This window comes from Zophobas morio, unplaced genomic scaffold (assembly GCF_036711695.1).
Source record: "Zophobas morio isolate AGI-343-1 ecotype UQ-CSIRO unplaced genomic scaffold, CSIRO_AGI_Zmor_V1 ptg000535l, whole genome shotgun sequence".
Taxonomy (NCBI): domain Eukaryota; kingdom Metazoa; phylum Arthropoda; class Insecta; order Coleoptera; family Tenebrionidae; genus Zophobas; species Zophobas morio.
In genome coordinates this window covers 37,891-57,130 of record NW_026972638.1, presented here as the reverse complement: position 1 = coordinate 57,130, position 19,240 = coordinate 37,891, and positions in this window count along the sequence as shown.

Here is a 19,240-nt window from a genome sequence, read left to right as displayed (position 1 = left end):
AAATATGCAAAATGAGCTCAATTTTCAACCAATTTTCAACAAAATTTTCGAAATTTCACTTAATACATTTTCTTGCACATTTCGGGCGGCAGAAGCCATATCCGTTTTCATTTCTTCGATAACTCCAATGGTTTTCCCAGAATCGTCCTTTGAAATATTCAAAAATATGCAAAATGACCTCAATTTTCAACCAATTTTCAACAAAATTTCCGAAATTTCACTTAAAACATTTTCTTGCACATTTCGGGCCGCATATCCCTTTTCATTTCTTCGATAACTCCAATGGTTTTCCCAGAATCGTCCTTTGAAATGTTCAAAAATATGCAAAATGACCTCAATTTTCAACCAATTTTCAACAAAATTTTCGAAATTTCACTTAATACATTTTCTTGCACATTTCGGGCCGCAGAAGCCATATCCGTTTTCATTTCTTCGATAACTCCAATGGTTTTCCCAGAATCGTCCTTTGAAATATTCAAAAATATGCAAAATGACCTTAATTTTCAACCAATTTTTAACAAAATTTCCGAAATTTCACTTAAAACATTTTCTTGCACATTTCGGGCCGCATATCCCTTTTCATTTCTTCGATAACTCCAATGGTTTTCCCAGAATCGTCCTTTGAAATGTTCAAAAATATGCAAAATGACCTCAATTTTCAACCAATTTTCAACAAAATTTTCGAAATTTCACTTAATACATTTTCTTGCACATTTCGGGCCGCAGAAGCCATATCCGTTTTCATTTCGTCGATAACTCCAATGGTTTTCCCAGAATCGTCCTTTGAAATATACAAAAATATGCAAAATGACCTCAATTTTCAACCAATTTTCAACAAAATTTTCGAAATTTCACTTAATACATTTTCTTGCACATTTCGGGCCGCAGAAGCCATATCCGTTTTCATTTCTTCGATAACTCCAATGGTTTTCCCAGGATCGTCCTTTGAAATGTTCAAAAATATGCAAAATGACCTCAATTTTCAACCAATTTTCAACAAAATTTTCGAAATTTCACTTAATACATTTTCTTGCACATTTCGGGCCGCAGAAGCCATATCCGTTTTCATTTCTTCGATAACTCCAATGGTTTTCCCAGAATCGTCCTTTGAAATATTCAAAAATATGCAAAATGACCTCAATTTTCAACCAATTTTCAACAAAATTTTCGAAATTTCACCTAATACATTTTCTTGCACATTTCGGGCCGCAGAAGCCATATCCGTTTTCATTTCTTCGATAACTCCAATGGTTTTCCCAGAATCGTCCTTTGAATTATTCAAAAATATGCAAAATGACCTCAATTTTCAACCAATTTTCAACAAAATTTTCGAAATTTCACTTAATACATTTTCTTGCACATTTCGGGCCGCAGAAGCCATATCCGTTTTCATTTCTTCGATAACTCCAATGGTTTTCCCAGAATCGTGCTTTGAAATGTTCAAAAATATGCAAAATGACCTCAATTTTCAACGAATTTTCAACAAAATTTTCGAAATTTCACTTAATACATTTTCTTGCACATTTCGGGCCGCAGAAGCCATATCCGTTTTCATTTCTTCGATAACTCCAATGGTTTTCCCAGAATCGTCCTTTGAAATGTTCAAAAATATGCAAAATGACCTCAATTTTCAACCAATTTTCAACAAAATTTTCGAAATTTCACTTAATACATTTTCTTGCACATTTCGGGCCGCAGAAGCCATATCCGTTTTCATTTCTTCGATAACTCCAATGGTTTTCCCAGAATCGTCCTTTGAAATGTTCAAAAATATGCAAAATGACCTCAATTTTCAACCAATTTTCAACAAAATTTTCGAAATTTCACTTAATACATTTTCTTGCACATTTCGGGCCGCAGAAGCCATATCCGTTTTCATTTCTTCGATAACTCCAATGGTTTTCCCAGAATCGTCCTTTGAAATGTTCAAAAATATGCAAAATGACCTCAATTTTCAACCAATTTTCAACAAAATTTTCGAAATTTCACTTAATACATTTTCTTGCACATTTCGGGCCGCAGAAGTCATATCCGTTTTCATTTCTTCGATAACTCCAATGGTTTTCCCAGAATCGTCCTTTGAAATATTCAAAAATATGCAAAATGACCTCAATTTTCAACCAATTTTCAACAAAATTTTCGAAATTTCACTTAATACATTTTCTTGCACATTTCGGGCCGCAGAAGCCATATCCGTTTTCATTTCTTCGATAACTCCAATGGTTTTCCCAGAATCGTCCTTTGAAATATTCAAAAATATGCAAAATGACCTTAATTTTCAACCAATTTTTAACAAAATTTTCGAAATTTCACTTAATACATTTTCTTGCACATTTCGGGCCGCAGAAGCCATATCCGTTTTCATTTCTTCGCTAACTCCAATGGTTTTCCCAGAATCGTCCTTTGAAATGTTCAAAAATATGCAAAATGACCTCAATTTTCAACCAATTTTCAACAAAATTTTCGAAATTTCACTTAATACATTTTCTTGCACATTTCGGGCCGCAGAAGCCATATCCGTTTTCATTTCTTCGATAACTCCAATGGTTTTCCCAGAATCGTCCTTTGAAATGTTCAAAAAAATGCAAAATGACCTCAATTTTCAACCAATTTTCAACAAAATCTTTTAAAATTGAAGTTGCCGGAGATCTTAAAGAAACTCTCCTCTCTCCTAGTTATTGGCCTGAAGGTGTTGTGGTAAATATTTTTTTTCGAAGAAGCACCCAGCACACCATAAAACCATGACAAGCTCCATTAATTCGTCTCCCTTTGCAAGAAACCTTACTTTATACTACCAAAACGTCCGAGGTCTACGTACCAAACTTAAACATCTTCATCTCGCAACACTAAATGAAAATTTCAATTTTTTAGTTTTAACTGAAACTTGGCTACATATGGATATCCTAGATAATGAGCTGTTAGACAACCGATACACCATCTTTCGCACTGACAGAAATCCGGAAAATAGCAGCAAATCATTAGGCGGTGGAGTTCTAATTGCCATCAAGAAACCCCCCAAGTGCTATAAAATCGTAGCCAGTAAATCCGTTGAAGAATTATGGATCAGGGTTTTTTTAGGAAATGGCAGTTCTGTCATCCTGGGTGCCGTGTATCTTCCGCCTCATGTAAGTCCGTCTTCTTACTTGAATCACGTAAACTCAGTCAAGAAAATAATGTTAAATCATCCAAATGACACTGTGATTCCATGCGGTGATTTTAATATGCCAGAAGTTTTTTGGTCCAAAGACGCTGATTTTGAAGGATTGGTTCCAGTATCCGTCTCCTCAGAAAAGGCTCTTCTCATCTGTGATAGTTTTCCAACTTATGATCTCATTCAACTAAATAATCTTGTTAATAGTTACGGTAATGTACTCGACTTGTGTTTTACAAATTCCTGTGACGTCGCCCTTACTAGCTGTGATCCCCTCATTAGCGTTGACTCTAGTCACCCACGTTTTAAATTAACATTCGATTTAAATACCAGTATTAATGTTAAATACTGTCTCCCCGATGTTTTTTATGACTTTAAAGCTGCTAATTATGATGAATTGAACATGTACTTTAGTAATGTAAACTGGCTAAACGTCTTAAACTGTGACAATGTTGATTGCATGGTCGAAAATTTCTATAACATAGTCTTCAGTGCTTGCGAATTATTTGTACCTATAAAAGCAGTTATCCAAAGGTCTTATCCTAAATGGTTTGACAGCAGTCTCATCAATTTGATTAAAGAAAAGAAAATGTTACATAAAAAATTTAAATTAACTAAAAATCATGAGGATTATTTAATATTTTCTGAGGCAAGGAAACGTTGTAAGCTTCTGATTTTAGAAAAATATAATAATTTCATGCTTAATGTTGAAAATTCTATTATTCATAATGTTAATAATTTTTGGAAATTCATCAAAGAGAAACGTAAAAATCCAGCCATCCCTTTTCATATGTATTTCAATAACAGTGAAATCCAAAATGATCTAGACATAGCAAATGCTTTTGCTTCTCACTTCCACTCTGTTTTTAGTCCACCTTATAAACTTACATATAATTTCGAGCCGCGCATTTCAATTGATCTAAATAATATTCATATCTCAACTGAAGAGGTACATAAAGAGCTTATTAACCTTAACACCAATAAAGGGACCGGTGCTGATGGCATTACACCTGCCTTTTAAAAAACTGCTGCCTTACTTTAATGGAACCTTTATCTGTTATTTTCAACTTCTCTATTAAATCTGGTGTCTTTCCGTCCAAATGGAAACACGCTCACATTGTGCCAATTTTTAAAAATGGCGACAAAAATAATGTGTCTAATTACAGACCTATCAGTTTATTATCTGCACCTACCAAGCTCTTTGAGTCTATAATTACATCACATTTAGCTTTTAAATTCAAACATGTTATTATCCCCGAACAGCACGGCTTTCTCAAAAAAAGATCCACGCTTACAAATCTATTTTCTTTCACCAATTTTATTCTAAGTAATTTCGAAAAAGCTAGAGAAGTTCATACAATATATACAGACTTTTGCAAAGCCTTTGATAAAGTTAATCACTTTAATTTAGCACACAAATTATATCTCTATGGCATCAGGGATCCTTTACTCTCTTGGGTGACTAGTTACTTAACTTCCCGAACCCAACAGGTCAAGATTAGGAAGACTTTTTCAAAAGTTATCCATGTAACCTCAGGTGTTCCCCAAGGATCGATTATAGGGCCGTTTCTATTTCTATTATATATTAATGACCTTGGATATCTCCTTAAATCTAAATTTCTAATGTTTGCTGATGATTTAAAGATCTTTAATCAAGTTAATAACGACACTGTCACTATCTTACAATTGGATCTTAACAATCTAACAGTATGGTGTGAAAATAACGCTATGTCTTTAAATCTGGAGAAATGTTATGTCCTAAACTTTAGTCATAAACTCAACAAGTCAACTCCATGTTATAGTATTAGTAATTCAGTTTTGAGAGAGGTTGAAAACATTAAGGACTTAGGTGTTGTTCTGGATACTAAACTCACCTTTACTAAACATTATGATTTTATTGTGGCCAAAGCCAATAAAATGTTGGGATGTATAAAAAGATGGACCTCTGACTTTGCAAATGTGCGAATTTTGTTACTATTGTTTAATGCTTTTGTAAGATCAGTGTTAGAATATTGCGCTGTCATTTGGTCACCTTTTTACAACATACATATCCTCCGAATTGAAAATGTCCAAGGAAAGTTTCTTAAATATGTAGAATTTAAGCTAAGGTCAAGAAATGTTATTCTGCCGTTTAATCAACTATGTGATTATTTGGGACTCATACCTCTACAAAAAAGACGGATTCATCTTCAGCTTTGCTTTCTTTATAAGATTGTAAATAATTTTGTAGACTCCGGTGAAATTCTGAGCCAGATTTTGTTTGCCACTCCTCACTACAGCACAAGATCCCAATCTCTGTTTAAATTTAACTGCTTTAAGACCAACTACTGTCTCCACTCATCTTTACAGAGACTCTTATGGTTGGGTGGTCTGTGCCGTACTGAGGTTGATTTTACAGGTGTGAGTTTTAAAGTTTTTAAGTCCCAGCTTAGGAATTTATTTTAGAATGTAAGTTGTGCGTTTCTGTTTATTGTAGTTTATTGTAGTTTTTGTCTTTATTTTATTCTGTAACAGCTTTATTGGCGTTGAAATATTCTTCCTTTCTCTCTCTTATTGGGTGACAGGGACTTGCACACAAACACTTATATTTTTGATGAGACGTTTATTGTGTTCTTGCTGGAGGTTTACACGTAACTTTTTTTAACATTATTAATTCTCTCTATTTAATAACAATTTTTGCTTATTCTGTCTATTATGCATTTTCACCATTTCCTCGTCGATGAACCGATGAGCACTTATAATATTGCTTAGTTATTTCCTTTTAAAGTGCTGCTTTTGTCGGTTCATCGTCCGGGTTCATTGGCTTGCAATATCTTTACACTACACCTCCCTCGGGGGAGCACAAAAAAAGAAAATTTTTACAAAAAAAAATTTTTTTTTTCAATAAAGAAACAACACAAAACATACAATACAACAAAAATACAGTTAAGAAAAATTATAATCAAAATACATTTAAAACAAAGACAATACTACTTTTACTACAGTAAAAACAACAATATAACCCTCAACTGTAGTACATTTTTACTCTATTCTTATGAACTTCTTGTAACTTACCGTCTATTCTTATAACTATATTAGGCGAGTTGATGGCTACAACAACAAATGGTCCTTTAAATAGCGGATCCATTTTCTTACCCCCTTCATTTTTTACTAATACTTTATCTCCCACTTTATAATCTACAACTACAGTTCTCCTATCATAATTAAGTTTTCTCTTATGTTTAGCATTTAACAAATTTTCTCTAGCGTCGTTACATGCTTGTTGCAAACGATACTTTAACTCGATTGGATAATTATCGAAATTATATAAAGGATCTCTTTTATTGGAGATATTTGACGGAATGTTGCAAGTCTTGCCGAAAACTAGTTCAAACGGTGTGTATCGCGTTTCTGTGTGAACAGTGTTATTATAAGCGAAACACCAGAATGGCACCCACGAGCTCCATGTGTCAGGATGTTTGGCTATTTGCATTCTAAGATAAGCCCCTAAACATTTGTGAGAATTTTCGAGAGCTCCAAGTGTCTCGTGATGATATGCGGTAGAATGTAATTTCTTAATTTTTAGAAGTTTACAAATTTCCTCTAGTGTTGAAGTTAAAAATTCGGTACCCTGATCAGTGACCAATTCATTTGGAATACCGTACCGTACCACGAAATTTTTTACAAACGAGTCAGCTACTGTTATTGCCTCTTTGTTCGGAATGGGATATGCCTCTATGAATTTGCTTAATTCACACTGTAATGTCAGAATATATCGATTGTCTACAACATCCGGATCTAATGGTCCTACCAAATCCAAATAAATTTTTTGAAATGCAGATGTTGCAGTCGTAGTGATTGTTAGCGGTTCGATATTCGGTCGAAAATGTTTGAATCTTTGGCAATCGTCACATTTTTTGACAAAACTTTCTACATCTTTCCGTAAGCCTACCCAAAAATAGTACCGTTTTATGTTATTATACATACGGTTAATACCTGCATGACCTCCAGTTGGTAACATGTGAAAGTCATTTAATACCAATTGCTTTGTGTCTTTATCGGTTATACGTTGGACATTTTTAAGTACAGAAATTTTTATATTTAATTGTTTTATTTTATTAATCATTTTTATAACTTCATTTAATAGGGGCGCGCTTCCCTTATTTTTTATTATAACGATTTCCGGAATTCCATACTCATTGCAGATATATTCCAGGTCTCTCAACGACTCAACTAGTGACGACGTTGATCGAGGGTCCTGATTAAAATAAATTTGTTGCAACTCTTTTACATATATGTAGCTACCTTTCTTAACATCATAATTTTCTGACTTTAAAATATCATTAAATGTTGATTGGGAAATTAGTATCAACTCAGCTGAATCAGTTGGACGTTTCAGCAACTCCACCACGCCAGGGTGATCAAGCCTGTCGTGACGAACGTCGTTAATACTTTTAACTTCATTTTCCGTAATTTTTGACTTTGACCGGGTTATTACGTTCATAGTTCCTTCTATTTGAGCACTCATGGTCTTTAGCTCATCGGAAGTTATTTCGATACGGGACAAAGCATCCGCCGTTACGTTTTGCTTACCTTTAACATATTTTATCACGAAATCGTACTCTTCCAAAACTAAACGGAATTTTGTGAGTCGATTTGATTTATTGCCCATGCCAAACAAATAAATGAGTGGCCTGTGGTCTGTAAAAATTGTAAATTTCCGACCATATAAATAAGGACGAAAATGCTTAACGGCCCATACAATTGCTAGCAATTCTTTTTCTATTGTGCAATAATTTTTCTCGCTCTTGTTTAACGCACGACTCGCAAATGCGACTGGCTTGTCATCTCCGTTCGACAAAACGGCGCCTAAAGCAAATCCTGACGCGTCAGTTTTTAAAATGAAAGAGTTTTCAGGTGTAAAGTTCGGATACTGTAGGACAGGCGGGTTTGTTAGTGCATTTTTTAATTTCTCAAAACTAGTTTCGCACTCTTTGGTCCAATTAAATTGAACATATTTTTTGGTTAAATTATTAAGTGGTGCCGCGATTTGAGCAAAATTTTTTATATAACGTCGATAATAGTTTGCTAACGCAACAAAACGTTTGGTGTCATTTGCGTCTTTAGGTGTCGGATATTGTTGGACGGCTTTTATTTTTGCTGGATCAGGAGAAATACCATCAGCTGTAATTATATGACCTAGATAGAATATTTCCTTTTTTAGGAACTCGCATTTATACGGATTTAATTTTAGGTTTACATCTCTCAGGCGTTGTAATACTTTTGTAAGGTTTTTGTTGTGATTAATAAGATTATTTCCAAAAACGATTAAGTCGTCAAGGTACACAAAACATTTGTCATACGTTAAACCCGTCATAGCAATGGTCATTACCCGCGAAAATGCGCTAGGACTAATTTTGAGTCCCATCGGAAGTCTTTTCATTTGGTATTGTCCCCTGTCCGTGCTAAATGCTGTACACTTACGGCTATCGGTATCTAGTGCTACTTGGTAATAACCTTGGGATAAGTCTAAATGTGAAAAATATACCGCACCGGATAAAGAATCTAAAATGTCTGAAATACACGGAAGCGGAAATTTATCATCCTCGATTTGCTTGTTTAATAACCGGTAATCTATAACTATTCTCCACTTTTTCTTCCCTGTTAGGTCCGGTTTTTTAGGAACGATTAGAAGTGGTGCTGACCATGGAGATTTGGTTTCTTCAATAATTTCGTCAGATAACATTTTTTGAATCTGCTTCTGCACTTCTTCTTTTTGCGACTGTGGAATTCGATATGGTTTTACGTATACTGGTACCGCAGATTTTTGCAATTGAATAGTTTGTTTATACACGTTCGTAACTGTTAATGGATCATTTTCTAAGTGAAACACATCGGCATATTTAGCACAAACTCTTTGTAATGAAAATTTTTCATCTTTTGTTAAATGATCGGTGTCAATTAAATCTAAAACTTGATCTACCCTATTTACCGTAATCGTTTTATTTTCTTTAAAACTGCAAACTTGATATTCATCTAGCCTATTAATTTTTGGAATAAAATTTTTCAGTGTTACCTGCTCGTTTCGAGTATTTAGTATTCTCACAGGAATTTTCCCTTTCTCTGGTGTGGCCAAAATTCCCGCTACGAATACCCCATCACAAATTTCATCGGGTAAAACAACACAATCTTTTTCCAAATCTGTACATACACTGCAATACTTAATTATTTCACACCTAGGCGGTAAAATGGTATATTGACTACATTCCGACTCTATTGGCAATGATATTTCTGTAGCATTTATATTTAATGAAATGATAAATTTCTCGAAATTGATTACCGCTGAGTATTTCTGCAAAAAATCTGACCCAAGCACACCGTGCACATCTGTTTCAAACGCATTCATCACATTAAACTCATGGCATACACATAGGTTAACAATCTGCAACTTGAGACATGCTGATCCCAGCGACTTTGTTGACCCAGATATTCCTTTAATTGTAATGGTTTTCGATTTTCGAATTTCACCATTACTATGTACCCATTCTCTAAAAATAACACTTATCGTAGCACCCGTATCTACTAAAAATTTTCGTTTTCTACCCCTGTAATACATTTGTACAAAATTTAACCCATTTGCACTAGCAACTAATTTTAATTTATTATTCTGTATTTTAGTTGGCACGAAAAAAACTATTTTCTTCTTCTGTAGCTTGCTCTTCTCCGTTCTCGGCTGCATACACGCGAGGCCTGCCATCATACCTTCCTAACTGATTGTTGCTAATTCTCTGGCCGCGGTTTGACCGATTCGAGAGTTGATTTCCTTTATAATTAACGCGATCACCTCTATTACCTCTAAAACTACCTCGATAATTGCCATTTGAGTATGTATTACTATTTCCACGATTAGTATTGCTTTGCGCCCTTTGGTTATTATTAACAAAACTATTGTAATGATTATAGTTGCGCCTTGAATTTGGTTGAAAATTGGACCTATTGCTGTTAAAATTACCCCTGTTGCCGTAATTCCTTCGGAACTGGTTATTAATTCTCATATTAAAAATTTGCTGAGACAACGACGTTGAAGGTTGTTCATCCAGCGCCCCTCTAATGGCGTCGGACAATTTAGAATAGTTTCGAGCCTTTACGATAGTTCTCAATTCCGTGTTTCGGAGCCCATTTGAAAAAACATTGATAGCAATTTTTTCATTCGCCAATTTTAACACATCGAGCACCTGTTGGTCACCATCGGCTTGCGCAATAGTTAATTCTGTTACTAATTCCTCTATAGTTTTTCCAAACTCATCTATTGTGTTATTATTTTGCCGGGCACTATTTAACTGGACTGACAAGACAGCTGCCGATTTTTTTGTAAGAAAATATTTTCTGAGGTCTGCTATTAATTCAATACAATTGGTATAAGTGGACCGTAATCTAATTTTTGCACTTTGCGTTAAGCGCGTTTTTAAAACATATGTAATTAATAATTTTTTACTATCCGCATCTAGTAAAGTATCGTACAACTCGATGGCATCAATTAGTCGTTTTGTGACGTCTTCGGTACCATCCATTAGATGCAACAAGCTCGCCGCGGTCCTTAAACTAAATTTTTCTCCCATTTTTACTCTAAGATTACTATTAATAATTTCTACACTATCCAATTCTAAATCAGAATCATCTACGTCTGTGATTTCACCTAAATCAGTAACCTCTTTTAATCTACTTTCCAATATTTTATTGATTAAATCGAACAATTTTAATATTAACTCTACATATTCCTTAACTTCTTTTTTCAAAGCATCATTATGTTCATGTTTGTTAAAATTGTCTCTAATGTCTTTAAAATCCGCATTTAATTTATTTATTTTATTAACCTTACTACGTATTGCTTTTGGATCCTGACGTCTAGCAGATGAGTCCTTTCCTAGGTTGCGGTGAATGACCTTCAGCTCTTCATACATATGCCTAAAAGCGGTGCTGTCAGACATGACATTTTAGTGTTTGATGCACTACACAGCACTATTTCGGAAATGCCCATAACACTCCCGCACGTACACATGTCACCCAAAACTTTTTTATGAGACAATGCTAGAATTGCCCAGAAACACATTCACAACACTGCACATTTCCACTGACTGTCAAAACCCTACATGTAGAGAACGTTAAACCTCCTCTCGAGTACGTCCAATTTCTCTTCTGATTTTCATCCCTAAACGCTTCTTGCAGTATTTGTAAAGCACTGCCACCAACACCAAAACCTCTTCTTTTGACTGATTCTGACCCATTTTTCCTTTTCGGTTTTCTAATGTGAAGCCTTGATGTTACTCCATGAAATATTCTTGAATTTTCTTAGCCAGGACTGGCAGGATCGCCATGAAATATTCTTCCTTTCTCTCTCTTATTGGGTGACAGGGACTTGCACACAAACACTTATATTTTTGATGAGACGTTTATTGTGTTCTTGCTGGAGGTTTACACGTAACTTTTTTTAACATTATTAATTCTCTCTATTTAATAACAATTTTTGCTTATTCTGTCTATTATGCATTTTCACCATTTCCTCGTCGATGAACCGATGAGCACTTATAATATTGCTTAGTTATTTCCTTTTAAAGTGCTGCTTTTGTCGGTTCATCGTCCGGGTTCATTGGCTTGCAATATCTTTACACTACAGCGTTAATAAATGCAATTATTATTATTAAAATTTTCGAAATTTCACTTAATACATTTTCTTGCACATTTCGGGCCGCAGAAGCCATATCCGTTTTCATTTCTTCGATAACTCCAATGGTTTTCCCAGAATCGTCCTTTGAAATGTTCAAAAATATGCAAAATGACCTCAATTTTCAACGAATTTTCAACAAAATTTTTGAAATTTCACTTAATACATTTTCTTGCACATTTCGGGCCGCAGAAGCCATATCCGTTTTCATTTCTTCGATAACTCCAATGGTTTTCCCAGAATCGTCCTTTGAAATGTTCAAAAATATGCAAAATGACCTCAATTTTCAACCAATTTTCAACAAAATTTTCGAAATTTCACTTAATACATTTTCTTGCACATTTCGGGCCGCAGAAGCCATATCCGTTTTCATTTCTTCGATAACTCCAATGGTTTTCCCAGAATCGTCCTTTGAAATGTTCAAAAATATGCAAAATGACCTCAATTTTCAACCAATTTTCAACAAAATTTTCGAAATTTCACTTAATACATTTTCTTGCACATTTCGGGCCGCAGAAGCCATATCCGTTTTCATTTCTTCGATAACTCCAATGGTTTTCCCAGAATTGTCCTTTGAAATGTTCAAAAATATGCAAAATGACCTCAATTTTCAACCAATTTTCAACAAAATTTTCGAAATTTCACTTAATACATTTTCTTGCACATTTCGGGCCGCAGAAGCCATATCCGTTTTCATTTCTTCGATAACTCCAATGGTTTTCCCAGAACCAATGGTTTTCCCAGAATTGTCCTTTGAAATGTTCAAAAATTTGCAAAATGACCTCAATTTTCAACCAATTTTCAACAAAATTTTCGAAATTTCACTTAATACATTTTCTTGCACATTTCGGGCCGCAGAAGCCATATCCGTTTTCATTTCTTCGATAACTCCAATGGTTTTCCCAGAACCAATGGTTTTCCCAGAATTGTCCTTTGAAATGTTCAAAAATTTGCAAAATGACCTCAATATTCAACCAATTTTCAACAAAATTTTCGAAATTTCACTTAATACATTTTCTTGCACATTTCGGTCCGCAGAAGCCATATCCGTTTTCATTTCTTCGATAACTCCAATGGTTTTCCCAGAATCGTCCTTTGAAATGTTCAAAAATATGCAAAATGACCTCAATTTTCAACCAATTTTCAACAAAATTTTCGAAATTTCACTTAATACATTTTCTTGCACATTTCGGGCCGCAGAAGCCATATCCGTTTTCATTTCTTCGATAACTCCAATGGTTTTCCCAGAATCGTCCTTTGAAATGTTCAAAAATATGCAAAATGACCTCAATTTTCAACCAATTTAACAAAATTTTCGAAATTTCACTTAATACATTTTCTTGCACATTTCGGGCCGCAGAAGCCATATCCGTTTTCATTTCTTCGATAACTCCAATGGTTTTCCCAGAATCGTCCTTTGAAATATTCAAAAATATGCAAAATGACCTCAATTTTCAACCAATTTTCAACAAAATTTTCGAAATTTCACTTAATACATCTTCTTGCACATTTCGGGCCGCAGAAGCCATATCCGTTTTCATTTCTTCGATAACTCCAATGGTTTTCCCAGAATCGTCCTTTGAAATATTCAAAAATATGCAAAATGACCTCAATTTTCAACCAATTTTCAACAAAATTTTCGAAATTTCACTTAATACATTTTCTTGCACATTTCGGGCCGCAGAAGCCATATCCGTTTTCATTTCTTCGATAACTCCAATGGTTTTCCCAGAATCGTCCTTTGAAATATTCAAAAATATGCAAAATGACCTCAATTTTCAACCAATTTTCAACAAAATTTTCGAAATTTCACTTAATACATTTTCTTGCACATTTCGGGCCGCAGAAGCCATATCCGTTTTCATTTCTTCGATAACTCCAAAGGTTTTCCTAGAATCGTCCTTTGAAATGTTCAAAAATATGCAAAATGACCTCAATTTTCAACCAATTTTCAAGAAAATTTTCGAAATTTCACTTAATACATTTTCTTGCATATTTCGGGCCGCAGAAGCCATATCCGTTTTCATTTCTTCGATAACTCCAATGGTTTTCCCAGAATCGTCCTTTGAAATATTCAAAAATTTGCAAAATGACCTCAATTTTCAACCAATTTTCAACAAAATTTTCGAAATTTCACTTAATACATTTTCTTGCACATTTCGGGCCGCAGAAGCCATATCCGTTATCATTTCTTCGATAACTCCAATGGTTTTCCCAGAATCGTCCTTTGAAATGTTCAAAAATATGCAAAATGACCTCAATTTTCAACCAATTTTCAACAAAATTTTCGAAATTTCACTTAATACATTTTCTTGCACATTTCGGGCCGCAGAAGCCATATCCGTTTTCATTTCTTCGATAACTCCAATGGTTTTCCCAGAATCGTCCTTTGAAATTGTAACGAAGCGAATTTTCGCGGGCCGGAAACCGTGCCGCGTACCGCGAGAGCCGGGGGTAAATTGGCGACCGCCGCGCCGCCGCGGCGGAAGAGGATTCTTCCCTGCAACTCCAGAGAGTGCGGAAGTGTGTGGCTGCTGTCCTGGTGAAGAGTGTTTTTGAGAAGTGTGATAAAGTCTGCAGTTGACCCTCCGACCACCGTAAGTACCTTTTCGGGTCGCCTGCCTGTTTTGTACCGGTTTTGGAATCGCCGCCCCCGAGCGAGAAACCGTGTCACCGTCACCGCGTTTTTTTTGTCACCGTCGAAAGTCGACACCGTCGTGCACGCGTCGTTACCGTCACCGCGCTCCCCTCCCGGGTCGCCGTACCGTCTTCGCGCGATTTCCAGGTTCAAGGTCGCCGCCCCCAGAGCCAAGAGGAGCCCGGCTTGAAGGAAGTCGCCGCCCAGGAGGAACGACCGTGCCGGACATTTAATTTTTTTTTTGTTGTAAAACCGTTCTGTAGTTATTTAAGTTGATTAGCCGTAAGATTTATTATCTTAGAACGTGTAGCTGGTGGCAGGGAATAAACCCTATTTTATTGTAAAATATCTCTTGCCGTTTTATTTTATTTATTCTCGGGTTTTCGCGGCGGCTCATCACCTGAATTCCGTGTCTCCGGTTTTAGAGCACCCCGGCGCTCCCTCCCCCGGAGAGGGAGCTGGCGCCCGAGCGACCGTCGCTCCTGACCGAAGGCGCCACCCCCGGCGGCGTGAAGGTAGCCGCATAAGCTTGGTCGACCAGACGTGTTACTGATATCAGCGATACTAGTCGACCCAAAGCTTGGCACCCAAGTACGCCGCCACCCCATACGTTATCGGCGAGATTCCGGACCGTCACCGGACCGTCCGTCCCTCTCATCCGGAATTTCGTCGCATAATTTGGCGCCCGAGCAGGGACTTAAAGTGAGCCGCCCCCGGTCGTCCGCCGCCACCAGCTACGTTTTTGTCCGCTATCAGCGGGAGACCGTCGTTTTTGAGCGGTCTGTTTTTTTGGTTTCTTGGCAAAATTTCCGAAAAAGATAAGCGCCGTTATCTGACTGTTTTTTTTTTGTTTTTGTGCTGTGTCGTGGTCGCCGCCACTGTCCCCGAAGTCCCGTGACGCCATCAACCGTCACCGTCAGAATTGGTGACGTCACAGAATGGGTAAGGAGGACCAAGGCCGGCCGCACCCAGCTCCGCTCGCGACGTGGGTGCACCAGCTGCAGCGTCACGAGCTGGAAGAAGCCCTGCGCGAGATTGGGATCGACGCCACTGGTTCCGTCGACACGCTCCGCCGGCGTTTGAAGGATTTTCATCTCCGTCGCCAGGCCGAAATCGACACGGAGATGAACCTGGAGGAGTTGGCCACGTCTCTCCCGACCGTCACCGACGAGGTCGTGGACACCGTCGCCGTGTCGAACCCCAACGCCTCCATACCGACGTCGACCATCGGGTACGTGGTGTCAAATTCGGCTTCAGCGACATCGCTGACCTGGAGCATTCCGCTAACCAGGCCTGCCGTGCCCATGCCCGTGATTTCGCGAACGGTGATGCCAGCGGCGTTTCCATGGGCAGCCCCCACCAGCGCTACAGGTGCCGTTCCCCGAGTCCAGTCCCCAGGTGCCCTGTCACGACCTGCCGTCCCGCTGGAACTTGCTCGTCCCGCCTCTGGAGAGGCCCCCAGGAGCCGAATCGACGAGCCAAGTACGTGGACGTACAGGGAACCGCACCGTCTTTCCCCATCGCCCTCACCGACAGCCACGAGACCAACTTCGCCGTCTCTGAGTCGAGAATTTCGACCGGTGCCACCGAAGCGTCCGTCTCTCGTGCCACCACCGGCACCGATTCAGCCCCGTCGAAGTCGCCACTCGGTCCAGTCGTGCTACGCACACCCGCGGGACACCCGTTGGGAAGCCCTGGACCTAGTGCGCAAAAGCCGTGTTCACTTCGACGGAGAAACCGACCCCATGGCGTTTCTGGAGCGCGCCGAAGAGCTCCAGGAGCATTTTGGCATTGCACCGGACACGATGCTCACCGTGCTGCCGGAAATGTTCACCGATAAGGCGTTGGAGTGGTACCGTAACAACCGGGCCCTTTGGTACTCCTGGGACGACTTCGTCGAGGAGTTTCGGGACTTCTACATGCCGAATTATGAAGAAGTCCTGGAAGAACAGATCGTCAACCGTCGCCAACGACCTGGAGAAGCCGGTCGAGATTTTATACAGGCGATGCAAACCCTCACCCGCCGTCTGGGAGGGTATTCCCCACAGGCCGTCCTTCGTCGCCTGTACAGCCACCTGCTGCCGGAGTACCGCCAGTACATCCGCCGCAGAGACTTCGAGAGCATCGGGGAGTTGGTGAGGCTCATAGATGAGTATGAGCAGCTCCAGAAGGAAGTGAGGAGCCATGCACCAGTCCCACCACCGAATCGCGTCTCGACGACCACTCAGATCCCGGCTACCAGGTATGCTTACGCCCCTCGGTTTGAAAACCGTCCCCTGCAGCCGTCGTCCAGGCCCGTGCAGCCATCCACGGCAACACCGCGAAGGCTGGAGACCATCCGTCCCCCACCACCGTCGTCCAGGCCCATCCAGCCGTCCACAGGCGCCACCGCCAACACCGGAACCACCGTCAAATGTTGGAGGTGTGGCGAAACCGGACATTACCGCTCGGCCTGCACGAAGCCACCCCGACTGTTCTGCTCCAGGTGCGGCCGAAGCGGTATAATGTCCCGAGAGTGCCCCTGCGACCGAAGAAATGAGCAGAGAGTCAGTGCAGCGTCGAGGACGGTTCCGACAACCAGAGCAGCCACCCCCAACGCTGTCGCCGCCATCAAGTGTTGGAAATGCGGCGGAACTGGGCACTATCGTTCGTCCTGTTCGAATCCACCCCGCTTGTTCTGTTCAAGATGCGGACGAACGGGAGTAATGTCCAGGGATTGTTCCTGTATCCCGGAAAACGAGAGAGGGGCTGCACCGCGTCGAGGCCGCAGCAGCGCCCGTCCGACGAGACCTCGCCAATCATCGTGCCGTTGAAATTCCCTGACAACCGTCCCCATGTCTCCGTCACACTCTTCGACATCGTTTACGATGCCCTGCTTGACACTGGAGCCGCCGGAACGTTCATTGGGAATGAAGCCGTTACCCTACTTAACCAGCGCAACGTTCTTCCCCTGGTAGCTCCTCGCGTTTTGACTCGCATGGCCAATGGCGACATTATCCCGTCCGTAGGATCCTACAGCCTAGAGATGAAGATCGGCGGCATTCCTGTAAACATCCGTGCTGCTTATCTTCCAAATCTCGCCACCGCCATGGTATTAGGGATGGACTTCCTACACGCCAACGCCATCGCCGTCGACATCCCCAGAAGAGTGTTACTGTGGCACCGTCCAACCTGCAGCTCAGCTACCGCCATTGCTGTTGCCACAGTTGTACCGTCCAGTACCACTGTTCCACTTGCTGTTCAGAGCGCCACCGTCGCACCGTCCCATTTCACCCTCACTGGCGAAGAAGAGTTCCACCTACGCCGATTTCTTAAGGCAGAACTTCGACTCTTCGACAATGTAAGAGGTCCGACCACGGTTTGCCATCACCGAATCCGACTAAAACCAGAAGTGGAACCGATTAAGCAGCGCTATCGTCCCCAAAACCCCAGGAGGCAAGAGATCATCGACGCCGAGGTCGATAAGATGATCGAAGATGGAATTATCGAGCCCTCCGACAGCCCCTGGAGTTCCCCGATCGTCATTGTTACGAAAAAGGACGGTACGCCGAGGTTTTGCATCGACTTTCAAAAAGTAAATGATGTCACCGTCAAGGATGCATATCCTCTGCCGTTCATCAATGCTATTTTAGATAAGCTCCGTCGTGCTCGATATATCTCGACTTTGGATCTCAAGCAAGGCTATTGGCAAGTACCATTAACTCCCGATAGCAAGCATGTCACCGCCTTCACCGTTCCAGGCCGCGGGCTCTATCAGTTCACCGTCATGCCATTTGGACTGCACTCCGCTCCAGCCACGTTCCAGCGCCTGATGGACGTCGTCATCGGCGTGGATTTAGAGCCGAAAGTGTTAGTCTATCTCGATGACATCATCGTCCTTGGTGAGAGCTTCAATGAACACCTGGCACTCCTGCGAGAGGTTTTTCGTCGTCTCCGGGCGGCCAACCTCCAAGTCAACCCCGAAAAGTGCCAGTTTTGCCGTAAGTCACTGAAGTACCTGGGACATGTAGTCACCCCTGACGGCATCTGCACCGACCCCGACAAGGTGGAGTCCGTGGTGAAATATCCCCCACCGACAAATCTCCGTACACTTCGGCAGTTCCTGGGGTTGATCTCGTGGTATCGCCGGTACATCCCATCGTTTTCGAAAACGGCCGCTCCGCTGACACGCTTACTTCGCAAAGACCAAAGATGGAAGTGGTCTGATGACCAGGAAGCCGCTTTCCAGCAGTTGAAGCAAGCCTTGACGGAAGCACCGGTGTTAGCATGCCCAGATTTCAGCCAGCCGTTCGTCCTCCAGACCGATGCCTCGGACTTGGGCCTCGGCGCTGTATTGACGCAGAAGATAGACGACTGCGAGCGAGTCATCGCCTACGCCAGCCGCTCGCTGGCACCCGCCGAAAAGAATTACTCGGTCACCGAAAAGGAGTGCCTCGCCATCGTCTGGGGCGTGGAGAAAATGCGTCCGTACCTGGAGGGCTACCATTTCACCGTCGTAACCGATCACCAGTCGCTGAAGTGGCTGAGTTCCCTGAAAAGCCCCGCTGGCCGTCTTGCTCGATGGGCTATGTTCCTCCAGCAATTTGATTTTGAAATCAAGTATCGTAAGGGATCTCAGAACCGAGTTGCCGATGCGTTGTCTCGCCATCCGCTTCCTCAAGTTGCCCCCGAAGAACTCTACACAGTTGACGCCGACACGGGCTGTACTTGGTATGATCGGAAGATTGCAGAAGTGAGACAGAATCCAACT